The sequence below is a fragment of the Petromyzon marinus genome, chromosome 57 (genome assembly GCF_048934315.1).
Source record: "Petromyzon marinus isolate PM22_M1 ecotype Great Lakes invasive population chromosome 57, UKy_Petmar_22M1.pri1.0, whole genome shotgun sequence".
NCBI lineage: Eukaryota > Metazoa > Chordata > Hyperoartia > Petromyzontiformes > Petromyzontidae > Petromyzon > Petromyzon marinus.
In genome coordinates this window covers 8,997,546-9,006,579 of record NC_133723.1, presented here as the reverse complement: position 1 = coordinate 9,006,579, position 9,034 = coordinate 8,997,546, and positions in this window count along the sequence as shown.

The window sequence follows — 9,034 nt, the reverse complement described above, 5'->3', positions numbered from 1 at the left end:
AGCTGGGGCTGTGATAGGGGTAGGGGTAGTGATAGTGGTAGGGGTAGTGATAGTGGTGGGGGTAGTGATAGGAGTAGGGGTAGTGATAGGAGTAGGGGTAGTGATAGTGGTAGGGGTAGTGAAAGGGGTAGGGGTAGTGATAGGGGTAATGGTAGACCTGGTCGTAGCTGATGTGAGCACGACGCATCACTGGTGATGACAACTAGATTCATCAGGCGATTTGCCATAATTCTGGTGATAAACTTTATTAATTGGCTGTGTCGGGTGGTGGTGGGTTAACGACACATTTATATCTATTTGATCTAACCCCAAAACACCTTGTTATGAATAATCTTGATCGCGAAAGCCTCATACGCGGTTAGTGAGGGGGGGGGGGTTTGTTTCGTATTTGTAGGCCGCTCAAAATGTGAGGCTCTAGGCTGGCCTGTAGCTTCACTTAGCGAGTATCCATTGGACGTATTTTTGCCACTATCAAAATAATGGAGAAGGCAATTCAGGGCTTTACCTCTTCCGGCAATAAAACCGGGTGCGTTAAGATGTTCGAACACCGAGTTTATAAAGTCAGCGCGTTAGCCACACATACCTGTGGCACACACGCAAACCAACATGCTCTGGCAGTAATAATTCTAATGTGTGCATCGTGTTTGAAACTCATTGGCCCACATAAAACAAAAGTTGTCTCTAGCGGAGGCTAATCAGCTTCAGAGACAATGCACACATCATTATGAGAGCATGTTTCTCCGCAGGTATGTCTGTGCTTTGTGCAGACCCGATGCCTTGCAAATCGGTGCCTATTTGACGTCTGGACGTCTTAAAACGCCTGTTTCATTGCCAGAAAAGGGGGTAAAGCCTCTTCTTATTACAGCACTTAGCTTATGACTAAATCCGACACTGAAACGATGGTGGTGAAGGTGATGATTCTAAAAGCAGCGACGACAAAACCCACAGCTTGGGGTGGTGGTAGTGGTGGTGAACGGAGAGACAGTGAACAAGCCAGCGAATGGACCAAGATGCGGCTAGGAAGCGGTAACGAGGATGCTGGAGGGGGGGGTTGTGGGTTTCCTAGCGGCAGAGAATGAAAGAGGCGGAAAAAAAAAGACATTAGGGTGAGGAGAGGTGTCAGCGACACTGATTGCTGCGAAACTGAGCACAAAGATAAAGATCCCCCCTCCAGTATAGCCTTAACAGGCTGTTGGGGGCAAGTGCTGTTAGCGAGTAGCATCACCTTTTAAAGGCCCTCACGACACACGAGTGGCCGGCCGGGCCGCCTTTGTCTCCCCCAGTGCTTGATGTTCACTACACCACCGCGCAAGGCCCCTCTCAATCGAGGCCGAGTCGACCTAGGGGGGAGGCCCATGGTGTTGGTGACCCGTGAGCGGGGGGGGGAATCGATCTCAATTTGGAGGGTCGGTGGCGCAGCGCTGCTAACCGCTGCGCCACCGCTCCCCCACCCACTGATTGAGCACACAGCTCACATCACACAGTTCACATCACAACACAGACAGCACTCCAGCCCAGCCCAGCCTCCCCCAACTCCCACGCCGCCTCTCCCTCCACTCCCCTCCGCTTAGGCTTCAGCTGTGGACTCCAAAAAGTGGAGAGGACTTTTTGCGTCGAGGATGCAAACGCTTGGCGATGAGATGTTGGGGGAAGGGGGCGACTTTCTGACCCGCCCATCATAGTGGACATCAGTGAAAAAGAGCTTCATAGCTCATCGGTATACTCCAGAATTTAAAATAAAGATTCTGATTGACAAACAGGGGATGGAGTACACTCGTCGTGAAACAACAACAACAACAACAAGCGCCATTCGCCACTAAGTGGCGGTGACGTTACCACGACGCTTGTGCCAGGCTATGTGCACGTTGAGGCCACGTGAAGTGTCTAACGCCCGCTGGAAGGAGGTCACGGGGCAGACCCAGGTGCCACGGGTCGCCTAAGTGTCCGTTCGGACACTTAGGCACGCACACACGAGCTGAGTGGACACCAGCCACACCTCTGATCCTAACCACACCAGCCAACCAGACACTAACCCATCTCTACCCCTAACTACACTAGACCTGACCACACCAGCTAACCAGACACTAACCCATCTCTACCCCTAACTACACTAGACCTGACCACACCAGCTAACCAGACACTAACCCATCTCTACCCCTAACTACACTAGACCTAACCATACCAGCCAACCAGACACTAACCCATCTCTACCCCTAACTACACTAGACCTGACCACACCAGCTAACCAGACACTAACCCATCTCTACCCCTAACTACACTAGACCTGACCACACCAGCCAACCAGACACTAACCCATCTCTACCCCTAACTACACTAGACCTAACCACACCAGCCAACCAGACACTAACCCATCTCTACCCCTAACTACACTAGACCTGACCAAACCAGCCAACCAGACACTAACCCATCTCTACCCCTAACTACACTAGACCTGACCACACCAGCCAACCAGACACTAACCCATCTCTACCCCTAACTACACTAGACCTGACCACACCAGCCAACCAGACACTAACCCATCTCTACCCCTAACTACACTAGACCTGACCACACCAGCCAACCAGACACTAACCCATCTCTACCCCTAACTACACTAGACCTAACCATACCAGCCAACCAGACACTAACCCATCTCTACCCCTAACTACACTAGACCTAACCATACCAGCCAACCAGACACTAACCCATCTCTACCCCTAACTACACTAGACCTGACAACACAAGCCAACCAGACACTAACCCATCTTTACCCCTAACTACACTAGACCTGACCACACCAGCCAACCAGACACTAACCCATCTCTACCCCTAACTACACTAGACCTAACCACACCAGCCAACCAGACACTAACCCATCTCTACCCCTAACTACACTAGACCTAACCACACCAGCCAACCAGACACTAACCCATCTCTACCCCTAACTACACTAGACCTAACCACACCAGCCAACCAGACACTAACCCATCTCTACCCCTAACTACACTAGACCTAACCACACCAGCCAACCAGACACTAACCCATCTCTACCCCTAACTACACTAGACCTAACCACACCAGCCAACCAGACACTAACCCATCTCTACCCCTAACTACACTAGACCTGACCAAACCAGCCAACCAGACACTAACCCATCTCTACCCCTAACTACACTAGACCTGACCACACCAGCCAACCAGACACTAACCCATCTCTACCCCTAACTACACTAGACCTGACCACACCAGCCAACCAGACACTAACCCATCTCTACCCCTAACTACACTAGACCTGACCACACCAGCCAACCAGACACTAACCCATCTCTACCCCTAACTACACTAGACCTAACCATACCAGCCAACCAGACACTAACCCATCTCTACCCCTAACTACACTAGACCTAACCATACCAGCCAACCAGACACTAACCCATCTCTACCCCTAACTACACTAGACCTGACAACACAAGCCAACCAGACACTAACCCATCTTTACCCCTAACTACACTAGACCTGACCACACCAGCCAACCAGACACTAACCCATCTCTACCCCTAACTACACTAGACCTAACCACACCAGCCAACCAGACACTAACCCATCTCTACCCCTAACTACACTAGACCTAACCACACCAGCCAACCAGACACTAACCCATCTCTACCCCTAACTACACTAGACCTGACCACACCAGCCAACCAGACACTAACCCATCTCTACCCCTAACTACACTAGACCTAACCACACCAGCCAACCAGACACTAACCCATCTCTACCCCTAACTACACTAGACCTGACCACACCAGCCAACCAGACACTAACCCATCTCTACCCCTAACTACACTAGACCTGACCGCACTAGGCAATTACTCTTTCGTTAAAAGAAATGGGTGCTACCCAACCAAGTTGCGCAGTACACGAAACATTTGAGGCTGAGTCGACCTGCGGGAGGCCCAGGACCGGTTCATATAGTCGTCGCCGGTGTTAGCCGCGAGCGGGAATCGAACTCGGGATGTCGGGTTCGCAGCACAGTGCTCTAACCACTCCACCACCGCTCCTTACACGCAAAAAAGACAAAGATCCCCCGTGTAGCCTTAACAGGCTGTAGGGGCAAGTGCTGTTAGCGAGCACCTATGAAGGCCGGAACGGTACACGAGGGGGCGGGTGACCAGCACCACGCCCGACCACCTTTGTCTCCCCAGTGGCGATGTTTACACACCACGACCAGGTACTGATTTGAGGCTGAGTCGACCTGCAGGAGGCCCAGGACCGGTTACGAAAATCGCCACTGGCGTTTGGCCGTGAGCGGGAATCGAACCCGGGTTGCCGGGTTCGTAGCGCAGCGTAGCGCTGTTCCGCTACCGCTCCCCGCACTCACACACGCACAGAGAGACGCGTCCACACTCGGTGTAAACCACTTGAAAGTGGCTTTAAAGAATGAGTTACGTTTTGTTAGGCATTTGAAATTCACTGCGGACATCCAATCTTAACGGGCACGCACCCCGCAAACACGCGAAATTGTATTCCACGCTGCACCCCAACCCCCCTTATAGGTCTGCGTCTCAAGCGAGTCCCATCTCCCGCCACGCACGGCTAACATCAGTGGCAAGCGCGGTGTGTAGATGCTCGCTCGTGTGCAACAATGTCGGACCAGAGCACGTCGGATGGCATCTGAATCCGCCGCTCCGCGAACCCGGCGGATCCGAGTTGGATTCCCGCTCATGGTCACCGACATGAGCAGGAAACGAATTGAAGTGGATGCTGCACTTGCCTCCACCATCCCTCCCAAAAAAAAAATGTTTGCTCGCTTTTAAAACGAGTCACTTGGGCGGTGTTTCTATCAGCATCGAATCTACTCCATCGCGGGGATGGCTCGAGACAAAGGCGGCCGGGAGTGGGGTGCTGCAGGTGGCTGTCTCTGGAGTGGACCAATCCGTTTCAAAGACAATGCATTCATTCGTACCTGATGATGATTGCTTGTGTTGCAATCGAAACGTCGTAGTCTATTATTTGATTCATTTTCTTTCTACGATGCTTTACCGAAAGAACCGAAAAGTAATTCCTGCAGTCACGAAAGCTCCAAATCAAGTTTATTATCAGAGCATGTTTCGTTTGCATGTTCACCACAATAACGTGTGATTAGTGCAGACAGGATTCCTTACAAAAGGTTTCTATCTTCTTGGTCCTTTCGGTAAAGTCACGTAGAATGGAAATAAAATAATAAAAATAAAACATAATAAGAAGATGAATCCCTGCAGTCATGAAAGCTTTAAATCGAAAAGGTTTCTACTTTAGTGGTGTATCATCTTAACACCTGTTATATTGTCAGAAAGGGTAAAACCTATTCTAATATTTTAATACTGGCAAGAAAGGTCCCAAACTGAATTGTGAGTAGTATTGTACCTTTAAATGTTTCATTTTAATTAATACTTCCACTGTGAAAACTGTCTTCCTATAAAACTCCAACACACGGTGCAACTAAAATACGATATATAGTTACATAAATAGTTCAATCCTACATATAATTGTATCCTGGGTTAAAACCATCAGTAGCTAGTTCAGTCAAAGTCAGTTGGGAGAAAGGAGGGGGAGCCTACAGTGGCATCTTGCATCACCACAGTGGCTAGGAGATGTTGACTACCTCGCTTGGTACACAGGAGGTTGTGGGTTCGATCCCGACCTTGACGCCTGCTGTATATTTGGAGTTTGCGTGTCTCTCTCTCATCATCATCACGGTGGCTAGGAGATGTTAACTACCTCGCCTGGTGCGCAGGAGGTCGTGGGTTCTATCCCGACCTTGACGCCTGCAGTATATTTGGAGTTTGCGTGTCTCTCTCTCTCCCATCATCATCACGGTGGCTAGGAGATGTTAACGACCTCGCCTGGTGCACAGGAGGTCGTGGGTTCGATCCCGACCTTGACGCCTGCTGTATGTTTTTGGATTAGATCGCGTAAATATATAAATGAGTCGTTAAACCCGCCACCACCCGACACAGCCAATTAGTTAAGGTTTGTCAAGTAAACCGAAGTGCCAATTCGTTATTAGTACATCGGTGTTTTGTTTGGAGAGAAAAGCCACAACATTCACAATCTGAGTACGACGTTTTTTTTTCCAGTAATTACAACTAGCTTCATCAGGCCACAGCCAGGGTTTAACGACACATTTATATATACGCGATCTAACCCCCAACAAAACCTGTATTATGGATGATATTGGTCTCGAAAGCCTACGTGTTAAGCTGCATATTTTGCAGTTTGCGTGTCTCTATCCCCATGGTCGCGTTTCTTCCCCCCTCCACATTAACAGACAACGATCACGCGTTTCGAAGGCTCGGCTGCCGTACACTTTCACCTGATAAGCTCACCGTCGTTGAGCTATAATTGGTGATGGCCAGGTCGCTTCTGAAAAACAGCTCCGTAGCTCACTGGTGCCTTATCTGGTAAATAAAAAAAAGTTTTTAAAAGTTTAGTTTGGATTAAGTCGTTGCGCCCGCTCCGTGACGATGCACAACAAGTTCTACTTACTGCAAGTCGTAATGTCTGATGTTGTGAACACCCCTGGTCTATTTAACACGTAGGCTTTCGCGACCAATATTATTCATAATAAAGGTTTTTGGGTTAGATCGCGTTTATTTATAAATGTGTCGTAACCCTCCACCACCCGACACGGCCAATCAGCAAAAAAAGTGTCACGTTGACAAAAGACAAATAATTCACTAACTCTTCAACACACCGGCGGGCTGAAGTAGTGAATTATTTGTCTTTTGTCAACGTGACACTTTTTTTTTGCTGATTGGCCGTGTCGGGTGGTGGAAGGTTACGACACATTTATAAATAAACGCGATCTAACCCCTGGTCTACAAATCCCTTCATGGTCTCGCCCCACCGTATCTTGCCACGCTTGTATCTTTGTACGTCGCCTTCTCGCCCTCTACCTTTCTCAATCTTTGCTCTCTCTCTCCCTCTGTTCCCTTTCCTCCTGATGCTCAATCCACGTTGTCCCTCCCTCTGTTCCCTTTCCTCCTGGTGCTCAATCCACGTTGTCTCTCCCTCTGCTCCCTCTCCTCCTGATGCTCAATCCACGATGTCTCCCTCTGTTCCCTCTCCTCCTGATGCTCAATTCACGTTGTCTCTATTTCTGTTCCCTCTCCTCCTGGTGCTCAATCCACGATGTTCCTACCTCTGTTTCCTCTCCTCCTAGTGCTCAATCCACGTTGTCTCTCTCTCTGCTCCCTCTCCTCCTGGTGCTCAATCCACGATGTCTCCCTCTGCTCCCTCTCCTCCTGGTGCTCACTCCTCGATGTCTCTCCCTCTGTTCCTTCTCCTCCTGGTGCTCAATCCACGATGTCTCTCCCTCTGTTCCCTCTCCTCCTGGTGCTCAATCCACGATGTCTCTCTCTCTGTTCTCTCTCCTCCTGATGCTCAATCCACGATGTCTCTCTCTCTGCTCCCTCTCCTCCTGGTGCTCAATCCACGATGTCTCCCTCTGCTCCCTCTCCTCCTGGTGCTCACTCCTCGATGTCTCTCCCTCTGTTCCTTCTCCTCCTGGTGCTCAATCCACGATGTCTCTCCCTCTGTTCCCTCTCCTCCTGATGCTCAATTCACGTTGTCTCTATTTCTGTTCCCTCTCCTCCTGGTGCTCAATCCACGATGTTCCTACCTCTGTTTCCTCTCCTCCTAGTGCTCAATCCACGTTGTCTCTCTCTCTGCTCCCTCTCCTCCTGGTGCTCAATCCACGATGTCTCCCTCTGCTCCCTCTCCTCCTGGTGCTCACTCCTCGATGTCTCTCCCTCTGTTCCTTCTCCTCCTGGTGCTCAATCCACGATGTCTCTCCCTCTGTTCCCTCTCCTCCTGGTGCTCAATCCACGATGTCTCTCTCTCTGTTCTCTCTCCTCCTGATGCTCAATCCACGATGTCTCTCTTTCTCTCTCTCTGCTCCCTCTCCTCCTGGTGCTCAATCCACGATGTCTCTCTCTCTGTTCCCTCTCCTCCTGGTGCTCAATCCACGTTGTCTCTCCCTCTGCTCCCTCTCCTCCTGGTGCTCAATCCACGATGTCTCTCTCTCTGTTCCATCTCCTCCTGATGCTCAATCCACGATGTCTCTCCCTCTGCTCCCTCTCCTCCTGGTGCTCAATCCACGATGTCTCTCTCTCTCTCTGTTCCCTCTCCTCCTGGTGCTCAATCCACGATGTCTCTCCCTCTGCTCCCTCTCCTCCTGGTGCTCAATCCACGATGTCTCTCTCTCTGTTCCCTCTCCTCCTGATGCTCAATCCACGATGTCTCTCTCTCTGTTCCCTCTCCTCCTGATGCTCAATCCACGTTGTCTCTCTCTCTGTTCCCTCTCCTCCTGATGCTCAATCCACGTTCTCTCTCTCTCTGTTCCCTCTCCTCCTGATGCTCAATCCACGTCGTCTCTCTCTCTGTTCTCTCTCCTCCTGATGCTCAATCCACGATGTCTCTCCCCCCCCCCCCCCTCCACATTAAGCGGTCACATCCGCTCACTAAGTTTCCGCTCCTAACTCAAAACTCACTTATTGTTACTCCTAGCTCACCCCACGACCCCTTAATCTCTCCCTCGTAATCACTGCCACCGTTATTGTTCCCTCTTCATATTCTCATTAAACGGCTATCACTCATTCACCCCATTCATTCAATCCATCCGTCATTATTTAATGTTAGAATAATTATTATTAGCATATGGCCATCACTCATTCACCCCATTCATGAAATCCATTCATCATCATTTAATGTTAGAATAATAATAATTATCATCATATGGCTATCACTCATTCACCCCATTCATTCAATCCATCCATTCATTATCATTTAATGTTAGAATAATAATTATTATCATCATGTGACTATCACTCATTCACCCCATTCATTCAATCCATCCGTCATCATTTACTGACATCAATTTCGCTTTCACCGAATTCACGCATCGCACCCCATTGCTTCTTCTCATCATCTGTTCAATTCGCCTCATCTCCACCATCACACTCAATACACCCGTCGCACCATTGTTAATTCC